An 18,143-nucleotide genomic window follows, 5' to 3' on the forward strand; every position below is an offset into this window, starting at 1 on the left:
TAAAAAATTGAGCTGGTAAAGCTCTGACTTGCCATCATTTTCTTATTTCCCTTCTTTTCCATCTTGGTGTAACTCTGTGTTGTGAAAAGAATGCAGTATGTCTCAGACTGTTCTTCCACTCTTTTTTATGATGGGCCCCATCTCATCTCTAAGTCTGCAGTTTCACACCACTCAAGGGGGCAGGTAGCTTACTGATCATTCATACAAGTTCATACTTCTTTTGCCAGCTCACCAATAACATTGCTTGAAATTCAAATTTCAGACAAAAACTCTGGTGAAGGATCTCATCCGCCAATGCACAGAAAAACAAGAACAAAGCCTTTATTTTAAGGCAGCCACATTTGAGAACATCTTGCTTTTTCATGTGGATTACAATGCGCTCATGCCTTCATAATTTTCCATCAAATTTTCCCCTGTAAAGGGGACATGTGTTTTCGTGGTCTTGGACATGGTTAAGTTCTCCAACATAATTCACAGGAAAGATACTAACCTGCTGTGAGCCTGAAGCGTTTCCTCTGCACACACCCTCTCTATGCCTGCCACTGGGGCACTCTTCGACTCTTGGCTGCTAATGTCTGGCTGTTCTATCCCCACAGTCCTTACTCCCCACATCCCTCCTTCCTCCCACCCCTCGCCCCCTTCTCCAGGTCATCTTGTCAAGCACTTGCCTCATTGCACAGTCCTTCCCTATTCTGGCCAGTTACTATGCCTGTGAACTTGATTAGCAAAAGAATAACAGGGGGTTTGGTGAAAATATGGCTTCCTGGACTCCAGCCCTTAAGTGTGCATGATTCATTCAGTAAGTCTAGTGAGGCCCATGATCCTACATTTATAGGCGCTGACTGATGCTGATGCCAGAGCCCCAAGGACCCCTGGTCCCTTATCCATGCACTGGGCCGAGCTGCTCCATGCCACAGGGTTGGGAAGGAAGTGGGTAGAAATCAACTAGGGAGCATTCCCAAACCTACACATAGACCTATTACCCTGAAATTCTTTGCTGGTCCTCTAAGCCCTGGAATGTAAGAGAGAGGTGGAAGACAATCTGATGTTTCAGATAAGACTCTCAAACCCTGCCCCACCCACTAATCCCTTGATCAGATCAGATCAGATCAGTCGCTCAGTCGCTCAGTCGTGTCTGACTCTTTGCGACCCCATGAATTGCAGCATGCCAGGCCTCCCTGTCCATAACCAACTCCCGGAGTTCACTCAGACTCATGTCCATCAAGTCAGTGATGCCATCCAGCCATCTCATCCTCTGTCGTCCCCTTCTCCTCTTGCCCCCAATCCCTCCCAGAATCAGAGTCTTTTCCAATGAGTCAACTCTTCGCGTGAGGTGGCCAAAGTACTGGAGTTTCAGCTTTAGCATCATTCCTTCCAAAGAAATCCCAGGGCTGATCTCCTTCAGAATGGACTGGTTGGATCTCCTTGCAGTCCAAGGGACTCTCAAGAGTCTTCTCCAACACCACAGTTCAAAAGCATCAATTCTTTGGCGCTCAGCCTTCTTCACAGTCCAACTCTCACATCCATACATGACCACAGGAAAAACCATAGCCTTGACTAGACGAAACTTTGTTGGCAAAGTAATGTCTCTGCTTTTGAATATGCTATCTAGGTTGGTCATAACTTTCCTTCCAAGGAGTAAGTGTCTTTTAATTTCATGGCTGCAGTCACCATCTGCAGTGGTTTTGGAGCCCAGAGAAATAAAGTCTGACACTGTTTCCACTGTTTCCCCATCTATTTCCCATGAAGTGGTGGGACCGGATGCCATGATCTTCGTTTTCTGCATGTTGAGCTTTAAGCCAACTTTTTCATTCTCCTCTTTCACCTTCATCAAGAGGCTTTTGAGTTCCTCTTCACTTTCTGCCATAAGGGTGGTGTCATCTGCATATCTGAGGTTATTGATATTTCTCCCGGCAATCTTGATTCCAGTTTGTGTTTCTTCCAGCCCAGCGTTTCTCATGATGTACTCTGCATATAAGTTAAATAAACAGGGTGACAATATACAGCCTTGACGTTCTCCTTTTCCTATTTGGAACTAGTCTGTTGTTCCATGTCCAGTTCTAACTGTTGCTTCCTGACCTGCATACAGGTTTCTCAAGAGGCAGATCAGGTGGTCTGGTATTCCCATCTCTTTCAGAATTTTCCACAGTTTATTGTGATCCACACAGTCAAAGGCTTTGGCATAGTCAATAAAGCAGAAATAGATGTTTTTCTGGAACTCTCTTGCTTTTTCCATGATCCAGCAGATGTTGGCAATTTGATCTCTGGTTCCTCTGCCTTTTCTAAAACCAGTGTGAACATCAGGAAGTTCACGGTTCACATATTGCTGAAGTCTGGCTTGGAGAATTTTGAGCATTACTGTACTAGTGTGTGAGATGAGTGCAATTGTGCGGTAGTTTGAGCATTCTTTGGCATTGCCTTTCTTTGGGATTGGAATGAAAACTGACCTTTTCCAGTCCTGTGGCCACTGCTGAGTTTTCCAAATTTGCTGGCATATTGAGTGCAGCACTTTCACAGCATCATCTTTCAGGATTTGGAATAGCTCAACTGGAATTCTATCACCTCCACTAGCTTTGTTCGTGGTGATGCTTTCTAAGGCCCACTTGACTTCACATTACAGGATGTCTGGCTCTAGGTCAGTGATCACACCATCGTGATTATCTGGGTCGTGAAGATCTTTTTTGTACAGTTCTTCTGTGTATTCTTGCCATCTCTTCTTAATATATTCTGCTTCTGTTAGGTCCATACTATTTCTGTCCTTTATCGAGCCCATCTTTGCATGAAATGTTCCTTTGGTATCTCTGATTTTCTTGAAGAGATCTCTAGTCTTTCCCATTCTGTTGTTTTCCTCTATTTCTTTGTACTGATCGCTGAGGAAGGCTTTCTTATCTCTTCTTGCTATTCTTTGGAACTCTGCATTCAGATGTTTATATCTTTCCTTTTCTCCTTTGCTTTTCGCTTCTCTTCTTTTCACAGCTATTTGTAAGGCCTCCCCAGACAGCCATTTTGCTCTTTTGCATTTCTTTTTCATGGGGATGGTCTTGATCCCTGTCTCCTGTACAACGTCAGAAACCTCATTCCATAGCTCATCAGGCACTCTATCTATCAGATCTAGGCCCTTAAATCTATTTCTCACTTCCACTGTATAATCATAAGGGATTTGATTTAGGTCATACCTGAATGGTCTAATGGTTTTCCCTACTTTCTTCAATTTCAGTCTGAATTTGGCAATAAGGAGTTCATGATCTGAGCCACAGTCAGCTCCTGGTCTTGTTTTTGCTGACTGTATAGAGCTTCTCCATCTTTGGCTGCAAAGAATATAATCAATCTGATTTCGGTGTTGACCATCTGGTGATGTCCATGTATAGAGTCTTCTCTTGTGTTGTTGGAACAAGGTGTTTGCTATGACCAGTGCATTTTCTTGGCAAAACTCTATTAGTCTTTGCCCTGCTTCATTCTGTATTCCAAGGCCAAATTTGGACCAACCCCACGCTGTGGCTGCATGGGCACAGGAGGGCCTAGAGGAGCTATCCCACGTTGAACGTCAGGAAGGGCAGTGGTGAGGAGATACCCCTCGTCGAAGGTAAGGAGCAATGGCTGCGCTTTGCTGGAGCAGCCCTGAAGAGATACCCCATGCCCAAGGTAAGAGAAACCCAAGTAAGACGGTAGGTGTTGCAAGAGGGCATCAGAGGGCAGACACACTGAAACCATACTCCCAGAAAACGAGTCAATCTAATCACACTAGGACCACAGCCTTGTCTAACTCAATGAAACTAAGCCATGCCCGTGGGGCAACCCAAGACGGGCGGGTCATGGTGGAGAGATCTGACAGAATGTGGTCCACTGGAGAAGGGAATGGTAAACCACTTCAGTATTCTTGCCTTGAGAACCCCATGAACAGTATGAAAAGGCAAAATCGTAGGATACTGAAAGAGAAACTCCCCAGGTCAGTAGGTGCCCAATATGCTACTGGAGATCAGTGGAGAAATAACTCCAGAAAGAATGAAGGGATGGAGCCAAAGCAAAAACAATGCCCAGCTGTGGATGTGACTGGTGATAGAAGCAAGGTCCGATGCTGTAAAGAGCAATATTGCATAGGAACCTGGAATGTCAGGTCCATGAATCAAGGCAAATTGGAAGTGGTCAAACAAGAGATGGCAAGAGTGAATGTCGACATTCTAGGAATCAGCGAACTGAAATGGACTGGAATGGGTGAATTTAATTCAGATGACCATTATATCTACTACTGCAGGCAGGAATCCCTCAGAAGAAATGGAGTGGCCATCATGGTCAACAAAAGAGTCCGAAATGCAGTACTTGGATGCAATCTCAAAAACGACAGAATGATCTCTGTTCATTTCCAAGGCAAACCATTCAATATCACAGTAATACAAGTCTATGCCCCAACCAGTAACACTGAAGAAGCTGAACGGTTCTATGAAGACCTACAAGACCTTTTAGAACTAACACCCCCAAAAGATGTCCTTTTCATTATAGGGGACTGGAATGCAAAAGTAGGAAGTCAAGAAACACCTGGAGTAACAGGCAAATTTGGCCTTGGAATACAGAATCCCTTGATAGGCACACATAACTCTGGTTGTGACCTATTCTGTCCCATCCAACCTAAACTGCTTGTCCAGTTGTGGCCCCAGAGTGCCTGTGTTCAGCCCTAAACAAAACACCATGGCTTGTGTGAGAGTAGGACCATAAGGAAGGCTGCACACCAAAAAATTGATGCTTTCGAATTGTGGTGCTGAAGAAGACTCTTGAGAGTCCCTTGGACTGCAAGGAGATCAAACCAGTCAATCCTAAAGGAAATCAACCCTGAATATTCACTGGATGGACTCATGTTGAAGCTGAAGCTACAATACTTTGGCCACCTGATGCAGAGAGCCAACTCACTGGAAAAGACTCTGATGCTGGGAAAGATTGAAGGCAAAGGAGAAGAGGGCAGCAGAGGATGAGATTTTTAGATAGCATCACCAATTCACTGGACATGAATTTGAGCAAACTCCAGGAGATAGTGAAGGACAGGAAAGCCTGGCATGCTGCCATCCATGGGGTTGCAGAGTCAGACATAACTTAGCGACTGACCAACAACTGGCTCCTTCAGTTGCCAGAGCTATTTATATATATATATATATATATATATATATATATACACACACATATTTTATTATACATTATATATTTTAATGCATATATTATTTAAATAACAATGTAAACATATATTTTATCAAATTGTATATTTATATGATATATTTATAATATAAAATTGTAATTTATGTATTATACATTATATATATATATATAAAATATATACATGGCCCCCAATTGCTCAGACACAGAAACTGAGCCTCCCCAAAGCTCATGGGCACTCAGCTATAAAAGGCTAAAGCTGAATTCAGGGTTGGGTTTGTTGGTTCCAAGGTTATATCTTCCTTTTCTCTGATGGGTAATGCTTCCTACTTCCATGGCACCATTTCCACCACCTCCTCATTTCCTTGCCAGCTACCCTGGAAAGCGCTATTGATATGAGCTCTAGGATTCCAACCAAACCACCTGGTTATCACCCAAATCCTCACTCTCCTCCTGGAGAAACCTGAGGCTACTGGTCTCACAATGATTGGAAGTTTTGGTCACTATATTTTTATCTTATTGACATGCTATTATTTACTGTCATCATGGCTATGACTATGATAATCAAGTTACTTATGCAATTTCTTTGTACAATTTTTACATCTGGAAAATTATTTTTTTTAAACCGAAGTACAGTCACTTTAAAATATTGTGTGTTTTAAGTGTACAGCAAAGTGATTCAGTTATATATATATTTTTTTCTTTTTCAGATTATTTTGTATTATAGATTATTAGAAGATACTGAATATAGCTCCCTGTGGTATACAGTAAATCCCTACTGCTTATCTATTTTACATATAGTAGTTTTTATTTGTTAATCCCATACTCCTAGTTTGTCCCTCCCTACTTGCCTTTCTCCTTTGGTGACCAGAAGCTTGTTTTCTATGTCTGAGTCTGTTTCTATTTTGTGTACACATTCATTTGTATACATTTTTGGATTCCACATGCAAGTGGTATCATGTAGCATGTTTTAGTCTGACTTATTTCACCAAGCATAATACTCTCCATTCATGTTGCTGCAGATGGTAGTATTTCTATGGGTAATATTCCATTGCACATACGCACACCACATCTTCTTAATTCAATTGTCTGTTGATGGGTACTTGGGCTGCTTCCATGTCTTGGCTATTATAAAGAGTGCCACTCTAAACACTGGGATGCATGTGTCATTTTGAATTAGTATTTTTATTTTTTCTGGATTATATACCCAGGAATGAAATTGCTGGATCATATGGTAATTCTATTTTTAGTTTTAAAGGATTCTCCATATTGTTTTCCTCAGTGGCTGCCAATTATTTCAATTTTTTTCTGAAAATTTTATGAAGTAGATAAAGGAGGTGGTATTGTCCTTGTTTTATATGTAATTAAACCAAGGGCCAGAGACAAGATTTGCACTGGTTTTCATGTTTAACCAACATCGAAACCTGGACTTGGACTCAGTTTTTCTAATTACAAGGTCAATAATCTTTCCTCTCACACTGTGTTGAGACTGCTTGGCTATATCCTCAGAATTCCAATTCCAATTTATTTTAGAACTGTGTCTTTCAGATGGTCAGTGTCAAAAAATTCTAGTGGGTTGTCAATAGAATTAAAAAAAAATGTTTCATAAAAAACAGTAAGTATCAAAGTGCACTGCAGAGTATGCCTGTTTCTTCCAAAACTTTAGTTTGGATTATCAGTTCATCAATACAGTTGATCCTTGAACCACAGGGGGTTAGGGATGCCATCTTTTCACACAGTTGAAAATCAGAGTAGAAGTTATAGTTGGCTTTCTGAGGTCCACTGTTCTACTCTATTCACGATTCTGGACCCATGGATACAACCGAACAGACTGTGTTCTACTGTAGTATTTACCACTGAAAAAAGTCTATGACCAAGCACACCTATGCAGCACAAAACCATGTTGTTCAAGGGTTAACTTTATGACCAGGACTTTACATTACCTTACTGCAGATATAGCCACTGGGTTAGACGTTGCAGAGGAAAGAAGAGAACTAAATATCTAATCACATCCCTCATAATAAACTCACCTGTCTACATCATCATTAGAACACCTGTTCTGTCTGGGAGGCCCACAGCCTTCATAGCAACACACCATCCTGAAAAAGCTGTTCTCTTGCTACTTTATCCATTTATCATTCCATTTGGACTCCACACAAAATTCTCCTCCTCCTAAAGAGTATTTTAAACTTCCCTTTGCTTCAGTGAATCTAACCTGAGGATATGAATCACACTGATTTTCTGAGTTGGCAGTTTTGAAAGAATATGCTTATCTTTCCCCTTTCTGTGTTTTCCAAATATGACAACCCTTTCAAAAGTTGTTCCTGTGGCAGCAATTCTCACATATTACTTCCATGCTCCATCACCATTTTTAAAAAGGTATAAAAACACTGCAGCAGGCAATAGGATGAAAGAGGGGGAAAAAAGGGAAAAAAAAGATGGTCTCCAAACAAAATTCAGCCTAGCAGACTACCATGACTTGAAATCTACAATGAAGATGCTGCAAGTAACAAGGGAGGCTGAATGAATCAAGAGATTTGGAGCCTGGGATACCCTGGAGTGCTCCTAGGAGGGTGAGCTCCTGCTGACAGGTGAGCTGAGCACTGAATTTTAGCCTCTGGTCACTGCTGAGCCACGGTGGCCCCTGGCAGGTGGCAGTCTCCTGGCTCAGCCTGCCTCACAGACCAGATCTAGTTGTGCCATCTGTACACACAGGCAGCATATCACATGGGCCCTGGGCGTACATTGCCACGTGCACCACTGGGGTGACCAGCCAGTCCTGGGGGCCTTGAACAAGCCCCCAAACCACCAACACCTTTTCGACTGGAAGTGACTCTCCTAAACTACTCTGGGACCTACATGTTCTTTTCTCTTTTTGCTGGCAGGCAGATAATGATTATTTTTCATTAGAATCCACAGCCATCTCACCAGGGTCCCTTCATATTCTACTCTTAAGTCTCCAGCGTCTCTCAGTCTCTCATTTGGATCCAGGTCTCAGTTCAGTCAGTTCAGTTGCTCAGTTGTGTCCGACTCTGTGACCCCATGAATCGCAGCATGCCAGGCCTCCCTGTCCATCACCAACTCCCAGAGTTCACTCAAACTTCACGACCAAGATAATCACGATGGTATGATCACTCACCTAGAGCCAGACATCCTGGAATGTGAAGTCAAGTGGGCCTTAGAAAGCATCACTACGAACAAAGCTAGTGGAGGTGATGGAATTCCAGTGCAGCTATTTCAAATCCTGAAAGATGATGCTGTGAAAGTGCTGCACTCAATATGCCAGCAAATTTGGAAAACTCAGCAGTGGCCACAGGACTGGAAAAGGTCAGTTTTCATTCCAATCCCAAAGAAAGACAATGCCAAAGAATGCTCAAGCTACCACACAATTGCACTCATCTCACATGCTAGTAAAGTAATGCTCAAAATTCTCCAAGCCAGGCTTCAGCAATACGTGAACCGTGAACTTCCAGATGTTTTAGAAAAGGCAGAGGAACCAGAGATCAAATTGCCAACATCCGCTGGATCATGGAAAAAGCAAGAGTTCCAGAAAAACATCTTTTCTGCTTTATTGACTATGCCAAAGCCTTTGACTGTGTGGATCACAATAAACTGTAGAAAATTCTGAAAGAGATGGGAATACCAGACCACCTGACCTGCCTCTTGAGAAACCTATATGCAGGTCAGGAGGCAACAGTTAGAACTGGACATGGATCTAGGTCTAGAAGGTCCCATATTTTTACTGCTGCTTCCCTTTCTCGGGGTATGTGGGGGCGGTAACCTTCTTAACATAATCTCTTTACTGGCATGTCTTATCTGACTTCACTTTGAGGTGCTCGTAAGTTTTTCTTTATTTCCTGAAGCAAAAAAAATGAAGATTTACTTGTCTTTCAACTACGAACAGTTGGGCTGGGTGTTTCTATCTGCCTTGGAAAAATTTCTTTCTATGCAATCTCTTGCATGTTTTTAGTGTCTTGGTATAGAGTTCAGTTTTTCCTCTTCTCTTTTATTCCAAGAATTGCTGTGTTATTGACTTTTTCCATTTCTACTGTTATTTAACCATATCCTTAAATCTTTCTAACTGCTTTCAAGCAAACATTCTTTTTCATATGAATGTGCATAGCTTTAGTAATAATCTTAGGTATTTCCTGGACTTTATAATATCATCTCTGAAACTCTCAATTTTCTTATATGGACTGCAAAAGAAGTTCATTTGTCATTATAATTCTACAATGTGGGGAAAATAAAACTTTTTTAAATGGTAAGCAAACAAAAAAATTGACTCCTTTTCAAGGAGTTGCAAGGTTAACCCAGAACTCACATTTCTTGGTTCTTAAAGTCCAGACCCTCCACTTTGCTGTATGTACTTCAGTTAGTCTTCACTTGTAGACTCATTGTGTGGAACAAACCTTTTCCACATTTGTTCACATAAAAAATTTTCATGTATTATTCCTATATGCCACAGGGAAACATATTGGGCCTATGACAACTTCATCTAAATTTTAGGCATGGGCAGTGTCCTATTTCCTAATCCAAAGGCTGTGTATATGCATAAAAACTCTTACGACCATAGGTATTTCTAAATATATATTTTAATTTGCATAGGAAGGCAGCTATTAAAAAGCAAGAACTGGGCTTTCTGGTTCTTTGAGGTCTGGGTAGATTTCCTAGCTAAAAATCTTAGTTGATTAGATTACTCCACCCACTCCCAGAAGATGGAATTCTGCTCAGAGGCAGTTTTCAGAGCTGTGGGGCTCCCTGAGGCAGGGGTCTAGGTGACCTGATCAAAGACCTTCTCCAAATCTGGTTTTGCAGAAGTTTCCCAGAACATTTACCTGGAGTACAAGGGATGGGTCAGCACCAAGCAATCATTTTATCAAATCCTCTTCCATGCTTGTTTAGAAGATGCTGCCAGAACTAGCTGAGATGCTGGTAATTTAGAGGGAAACTAGAAGCCCCAGTCTCTACCCCATTCCCATCCACCCCTCCTTACTAATTGTTCCATTCGCCTTTGAGAGGGTGCTTGACAAGACAACCAGCATCTGAGAAGGGGACTGGCCTAATTTTCACATTATTCTCCAGAATCTCACACCTATCTCAAACAACACAGCAAGAGACTGGTAATTCAAAGGGATCATGCATCACACAGCCTCTAAATTCCAAAGGGGCTGGGAAGCTGGGAAGTAGATGACATGTGCAAATGGCTTCACTCCCCAACGGAGAAGGCAATGGCACCCCACTCCAGTACTTTTGACTGGAAAATCCCATGGACAGAGGAGCCTGATAGGCTGCAGTCCATGGGGTTGCTAAGAGTCGGGCACGACTGAGCAACTTCACTTTCACTTCACTCCCCAAGGCCCAAAGCTTTTGTGAAAATAGAGTTAGGGCCAATATTTGTTACATTTTCCAAAAAACTCAAGCTCCCCTTTTAGATTTTTCAACCCTGCCACACCAAGCCCCTCACCAGACAGACGCAAATCAAAAATTTAATCACTGAAAAGTGAAACATCTGCATTTTGCTGATAAGAGTATAACAACTAATTATGCCTTTTAATCCATTTACTACTAAAACAGAAGAGAATATAATTTTGAGTAAAACATCCAAATCCAAGTCTGCTTAAGCAAGGCAAGCTGATGCTGGAGGAAGGCCTGGGGAAATGACTCCAGGGAATTGCTTAACTACTATTACTCTGTTGCAAAATCAAGGTTGGAGAGTGGTTTCACCAGTTTCTACTGAGAGACTGACTGCATTTTAGCTGTGACTTCATCTTATTTAAAATGCATTAATACTTATCACTACTTCATTCCATACAGAAAAACTAATTTCACATAATAGACTCTAGTACCAGAGAGTACCATTTAGAAGAAAACAGATCTTTATGACCAGGGCTGGTAAATATTTCATTGCAATGACAACAAGGACTAAACTTAAAACAAAAAGAAAGATAAATGGAATTTCATTAAAAAACCATATTTGCTCTTTAAGAGATACCATTTAGAAACCAGAAAGGAAAATCACAGAAAATGCTTCATAACCACTAGAAGGTCTAAGTACAAAAACACTAGCATGCCAAATGTTCACAAAGATTTAGTGCAACTGGGTTGAGACAGTTGCTTGGGACAAAGTGAAATGGTACCAATTCTTTGGAAAACCTTTTGGCAATCTATATAAGAAAGTTCATGTGATTCATAATAGTAAAAAAGAAAAAAGGGAAGCAACTGAAATGTCCATTAAAAGGTGAATGAATAAACAATACTGTATATTTAAGCAACTAATACTGATTTTAATCAGCAATAGAAAAGAATGAATTATTTGCAAAAATTTGGGTGAATATGGAAAACATTATGCTGTTCTAAAGAACCAAGACTCAAAGCCATACAGTTTCATTAATACATATAAAGCCCTAAGACAAGCACAACTAATCTGTAGTGATAGAAATTAGGTCAGTAGTTGCATGGGGTAGGAGATGGGGGTGGGGACTAACTGCAGTGGAACACAAGGGAACTTTCTGGAGTGATGAAAAAGCTCTACATCTTTTTTTTTTTTTCCTTTTTTTAAAAAAAAATTATTATTATTATTTTTTACTGTAGTGGTGATTATAAACTTGGATTTGTCAGAATCTATTTGCATTTTATGTATATTATATGCCTCAATAAATAAAGGTAATTTTTAAAAAAGGAGTGAATCATTAATACATGGACCAAAACAAGTAAATCTCAAATATTATGCTGCCTAAAAAGAATCCAGACACACAAAAACATCCTTATATGATACACCACTGATTAAAATCAGAAGGAGGGGCAGGATGTGGCAACTGTCTGTAAAAGCACATGAGAGAACTTTCTGGGGATAATGAAATATCCTAAGTTCTGGTATGCTAGTGTTACATACATGTATGCAATTATAGACACTCAAGCTAAAAATCTATACTTTGTATATTGCATGTACATTATACTTCAATTAACAGAAACATATCCCTTACCTTCCACCACCCCCTCACCCCCCATCAGAGCATTTTACTGCGTATGACTCTCCAAAGCCCTGGAACTTTCCTACTGCTGCAACTACTAAGGTTTTCCCAAATTCTACATTGGAGCAGGCCCTCAATTTAATCTGAAAATAGAACAGCATCTTTGAAATTGGGTCTGTCCTAGAATATTAGAATGGAAACAGGGCTCATAAATCAAACCCAGGACAGGCCAACAAACTTTGCAAGTCTGACCACATATAACATCCTAAAAAATAATACAGATAGAGTCAGAGTTACCTGTTCCTTCTGTGCCCTGAACTTATTTCTTCCTAGAACCTAGTCCAATTTCCTGCCTTCAGGTCCAAATCTGGCTCCCTCCTGCCACCAGCCGCTGTGAGTCCCTATCACAATGTCCCTTCCTTTCATTGGAGTCTCAAGTCCTCCTCCTTCAGAACTGAGTTGTCAGGAGCAATGGCTTTATATGCACCAAACCACACCTCCTTCTAATGCTTTCTTATCTTGGAACCCACCCTCTTCTGAAGCCACCCTCTTTGGAATGCTGTTGAATAAGATCAAGATTCAGATTTTTCTAAAACACAGATGATTTAAAGTGAAAGTTACTTGCACAGCTGTATCTGACTCTTTGTGACCCCATGAACTGTATGTAGCCTGCCAGCTCCTCTGTCCATCAAACTCCCCAGGCAAGAATACTGGCGTGGGTTGCTATTACCTTCTGCAACAGATGATTAGGGAGGTAAACATATCAAAACACTTTCTTCTGAGTAATATTACTAAAGTAATCTAGTTTCTCCAGAATTTTGTCGAAGTGACTTAGAATCGCAGGAAACTATGAAGTAGCCCTATTACCCACCACCCACTCATAATCCTTCAGGTATCTCCCTCCTCCCAAACCAATCAAACCCAAAACCATGGACTCCTCACTGAAATGAAGCATCCACACAACTTCAAAAAGTAATTAGGTCCAGATATTCTATATGCTTCCCAGGTGGCTCAGATGGTAAAGAATCCTCTTGTCAATGCAGGAGACTCAGGTCCCATTCCTGGGTTGGGAAGATCCCCTGGAAAAGGAAATGGCAACCCACTCCAGTATTCTTGCCTTGGAAATCCCACGGACAAAGGAGCCTGGCGGATTACGGTCCATGGGGTCCCAAAGAATTGGACACGACTTAGCGACTGAACAACAACAATAACATTCAATATTCAGGCTGAGGTAGTTCTGCTTTTGGTCAAAACCATAGCAAGAGTAGATATAAGTGACCTTTAAAATACATGCTTCAAGTCTTATTTTATCATATTTGGCATCACTTTTTTTTTAATTTGCACAAAACATTTGTTGATAAATTGATCATCCCCTCTCAGATGGTTTATTCTCTGTGTGTCTATGGTTAGATAAATCTGGTGTCTGATGTAGCTGGAGGGATATTCCTATTTAACCATTCCTATTTAAACTGGTGGACGACTATGATAGAAGTCAACCATCACATCCAGTCACTGAAATGCAGTGTGGTAACTAGTCAAAAATACGGAGTGGGTAGAAGTGGAGGGGAAAGTGGTGTTTCAAGGAAAACCTAGGCATTGTTTGAGCTATTTTACAACTCTGTAGTAACTTGGGCTTCCCTGATGGCTCAGGGGTTTAAGAATCCACCTGCCAATGCAGGAGACATGGGTTCTTTCCCTGGGTTGGGGAGATCCCCTGGAGAAGGAAAAGGCAACCCACTCCAGGATTTTTGCCTGAGAAATCTCATGGACAGAGTAGCCTGGTGGGCTACAGTCATGGGGTCACCAAGAGTCAGACATGACTGAGTGACTGAGCCCTGAATTGTAATAACTCACAGGCAATGTGAAAGAACTCTTGTCTGTAGACATGAAAATGAGTTCTATCCAAGGAAGACATAGCCTTTTGCCCCTCTCTTCCATGGAAAACCAGTTTTACCTCCATTTCAACATTCCTGATCTATAAATGTACCAATTTCATGGATTCTTCTTTGATCTGGTTCTAACAGCTTTAAGTGGAATGGAGTCGCTAAGTCGTGTCTGACTCTTTGTGACCCCATGGACTGTAGCCTACCAGGCTCCTCTGTCCATGGGATTTTCCAGGCAATAGTACTGGAGTGGGGTGCCATTTCCTTCTCCAGGGGACCTTCCCGACCCAGGGATCGAACCTGGGTCTCGGTTTCCTTATTAATGAGTTAATAAAATCTTTATTGCATGCATTTATTTTATATCTGTATGAGTCATGACTATTTCTTTCTGAAAATTATCTTTTAATACTTGTTAAGTATTTGCTGTGCCTCGGCCCTATGCACATAACCTTTAATTTACTTTTCTGAATTTAAATGATATGGGACTAGTTGTTAAAACTACCAAATCAGCTTGAATATTTTGACATCTCACTACAGACTGCCCAGCCTTAAGCTTGTTTATTTAATTCCACCCCCGCCCCCCACCCTGCCCCCTGCCCCCGCCTCCGCCTAGGTTTGGGTTTGCTGTGATCAGTATGGTCCTGTGGAAAGAGACTTTGGAGTTTGAAGCCCATATTCCTCCTTGCCCCACCCTTGTGTACTTAACCTTTCCAAGCCACCTCTTAAAATGTAGATAATCACATCCACCGCATTAGGTTGCCTCAGGAACTGCTCCATCTGGTTCTCGGCCCCTATGAGGGAATCAGTCCACCTCCCTTCCCATTGCCCTCATACAGGCAGGCATTGCAAATCCAACCAGAACGAACACAGCTGGGCCTGCATAGTTCAGAGACCATAATTTCCAGAAACATACACAGTAGTTCATTTCACCTAAACTGCTAAGGTTGTGTTTGTGTCTCTGTGTGTGTGCACGCTTGGTTGCTCTGTTGTGTCTGACTCTCTGTGGCCCCATGGACTGTAGCCCACCATGCTCCTCTGTCCATGGGATTTTCCAGGCAAGAATACTGGAGTGGGTTGCCATTTCCTACTCCAGCAGATTGCCATTTCCTACTCCGGGATGGAACCCATATCTCTTATGTCTCCCACTAGCTTCCTTGGTGGCTCAGACAGTAAAGAATCCACCTGCAATGTAGGAGACCTGGGTTTAATACCTGGGTTGGGAAGATGACCTGAAGGAGGACATGGCAATCCACTCCAGTATTCTTGTCTGGAGAATCCCCATGGACAAAGGAACCTGGCGGGCTGCAGCTCATGGGGTCACAAAGAGTGGGACATGACTGAGAGACTAAGCACAGCGCCACCTGGGAAGAGAGCCAAATCAATTCACCTTTAAATATTTACGCTTGAATTGCACTTACCATTACCCAAACTTGAGACACCACTGTTGGTCCATAACCAATAATGACTGAAAGAAGCTAGTATTTTTGTCCATTTCAGCTACCACTAAAATAGTCTGAAGAAAAACATACCAGCATACTTCCCAGCTATCATGGGTTCAGTTCCAGACCACCCCAATAAAGCAAATATTGCAATAAGGAGAGTCACTGGAGCTTTTTCCTTTCCCAGGACATGTAAAAATTTATGTTTACACTATATTGTAGTCTATTAAGCATGCAATAGCATTATGTCTTAAAAAAACCCATGTTCATACCTTGATTTAAAAATACTTCAGTAAGAAAAAATGTTAACCATCATGTGAGCCTTCAGCAAATAGTGGGAGTAACAGCAAAACCCACAGACCACCGTAACAAATACAATAATAATTTAAAGTCAGAAATACTGCAAAAATTACCAAAAGGGACAGACACAGAAGGGAGCAAATGCTGCTGGAACTATTGTGCGGATAGACTTGCTGGAAGAGGTGAGGTTGCCCAAACCTTCAGTTTGTATATAAAACTCAACAAAGGGAAGTATGTCTGCATCTGGAAGTTATGTTTACGGCTCTTTAAAATATATATCTTAATGAAACACATCTTCTACCTCAGGAGACTCTGATGTCTGCAGACGGAAAACTCTTCTGTGTATTTTTATAAAATATTATTTCCATTACCCTTGAAAAATTTTAAGCACTCCACAAGCTCAAACTTTTTGCATATTTACCGCGGCAACAAGGTCTTGATGAGTCATTGTCATACACGTTATTTGATGAATGGTATCCTTTCCAGAGTATCATTGTAAGGTACACGTTGCGTTATCTGTTAACTTCAATCACAGTCATCTCAACAGGGTCCCAGATCTCCTAACTTCAAAGTTTCCGTTCTTTCCCTCACTAGGACCTCTTCGACATTCTTGGATGAGGATTCAGAATTGTGTTTTAAGATTTCTTTACAGTTAAAAATCTGTGACCATGGATGTAACCATGGGTAATGCTGGCCCTTTATCAGAATTCTGGTTTTATGTAATCTGTTTTTTCCAGATGGTTGAGAGTAACAATTCTAGCCAAATCTACTTGCGCGCGTCTCAGCACTGTGTTTGGCAGGGCTGTAGATCCCAGGGGAGCCGCAGCAGGAAGGAGCTGGGAGTCCGCCAAGGGCTGGGGGTGGGGGGCGGGGGTGGCGTGTAACCCAGGCCAGTCTGAACCCGCCCGCAGCAGCGCAGGTGCCCGCCCCCTCGCGCTCCCAATGGTGGGGGAGGGGAGACAAGGCGGCCGAAGGATGAAGGTATCTGTTTCATCAATTAATTTACCTCCCAGAGACATCCTTACCTACAGCAGGGGATTTCTGCTCACCAGCTCGCTCACAGCCTGGGTTATCAAGTTCGGGGGACCAGCAACCTCGCCAGTCCGGTCCAGTGAACCAGGCTCTAAAGGTAGCGCGGGGCCGTGGGCGAGGCGGGGTAGTGGGCGGGGCCGAGACCGGGCTGGAGCGGGGGCCATGGGCGGGGCGGAGGCGGAGCCGGCCCTACTAGGAGTCGGAAGCCCCGCTCCAACGTTTTTCGAGTGCTCTTCACAAGCTTCCAGAACCTTTAAACTGGAGGCGGGAATCCGCGGTTTGTGGGCAAACACCTCTGTATGCAGAAAGACCAACTGAAAGTAGTGTATCCATACCCGCTTGATACCCAGTGAGACAGCGCAAGAGACACTGGGAGCAGTGCCAATCATCTGCTTTTAAATATGACATTTCGTGTAAATTTGCAAGGAGATCAAGCTAGTCAATCTGGAAGGAAATCAACCCTAAATAGTCAATGGGAGGACTGATGCTGAACCTGACACTCCAATACTTTGGCCACCTGATGTGAAGAACCAACTCATGCCAGGAAAGACTGAAGGCAAAGGAGAAGAGGGCGACAGAGGATGAGATGGTTAGATAGCATCATCCACTCAATGGACATGAATTTGAGCAAACTCTGGGAGATAGTGAAACACAGGGAAGGCTGGTGTGCTGCAGTTCATGGGGTCTCAAAGAGTCAGACACCACTGAACAACATCATAAATCCATTTATTCTGGAAGCTTATGAGAGAGATTCAGCCATGATCCAGTTTTGCAAATAAGATGATCGAGGAAATAAGACTGTTAAATATAGAAGCCTAGATTTTTGTCAGGTTATCTTTGTCAGGTTGTGTTTATAATCACTGGTTCTGTTTCTGCTTTTTAATTGGAGGATAATTGCTTTGTATGGATGAGAGAGTTGGACTATAAAGAAAGCTGAGCACCGAAGAATTGATGCTTTTGAACTGTGGTGTTGGAGAAGACTCTTGAGAGTCTCTTGGACAGCAAGGAGATCTAACCAGTCCATCCTAAAGGAAATCAGTCCTGAATATTCATTGGAAGGACCGATTCTGAAGCTGAAACTCCAATACTTTGGCCACCTGGTGTGAAGAACTGACTCATTGGAAAAGACCCCGATGCTGGGAAATATCGAAGATGGGAAGAGAAGGGGACAACAGAGGATGAGATGGTTGGATGGCATCACCGACTCAATGGACATGAGTTTGAGTAAACTCCGGGAGTTGGTGATGGACAGGGAGGCCTGGCGTGCCACAGTCCATGTGGTCGCAAAGAGTCAGACATGACTGAACTGAACTGCCATACAGTAGCCATAAGTATACATATGTCCCCTCTCTCTTGAGTCTTGATTTTGGTTTTAAAGG

At 42.2% G+C, this 18,143-nt stretch overlaps 1 protein-coding gene across 3 annotated transcripts in view; it reads right to left on the minus strand.

Moving 5' to 3' along the window:
• The window catches only part of SLC19A3 (solute carrier family 19 member 3), a 29,408-nt gene extending 12,526 nt beyond the window's left edge, over positions 1 to 16,882 (minus strand). For 2 of the 3 annotated variants that reach the window (XM_055573658.1, XM_055573660.1), the window contains exon 1: positions 12,408 to 12,559. The gene's annotated coding sequence lies outside the window, so the exon portion shown is untranslated. Of the gene's footprint in view, positions 1 to 12,407; positions 12,560 to 16,757 lie in introns of those variants that run through there. The other variant, XM_055573659.1, reaches the window with a different exon arrangement.
• Between the last annotated feature and the right edge of the window lie 1,261 nt (positions 16,883 to 18,143).

The sequence above is a fragment of the Bubalus kerabau genome, chromosome 3 (genome assembly GCF_029407905.1).
Source record: "Bubalus kerabau isolate K-KA32 ecotype Philippines breed swamp buffalo chromosome 3, PCC_UOA_SB_1v2, whole genome shotgun sequence".
NCBI lineage: Eukaryota > Metazoa > Chordata > Mammalia > Artiodactyla > Bovidae > Bubalus > Bubalus kerabau.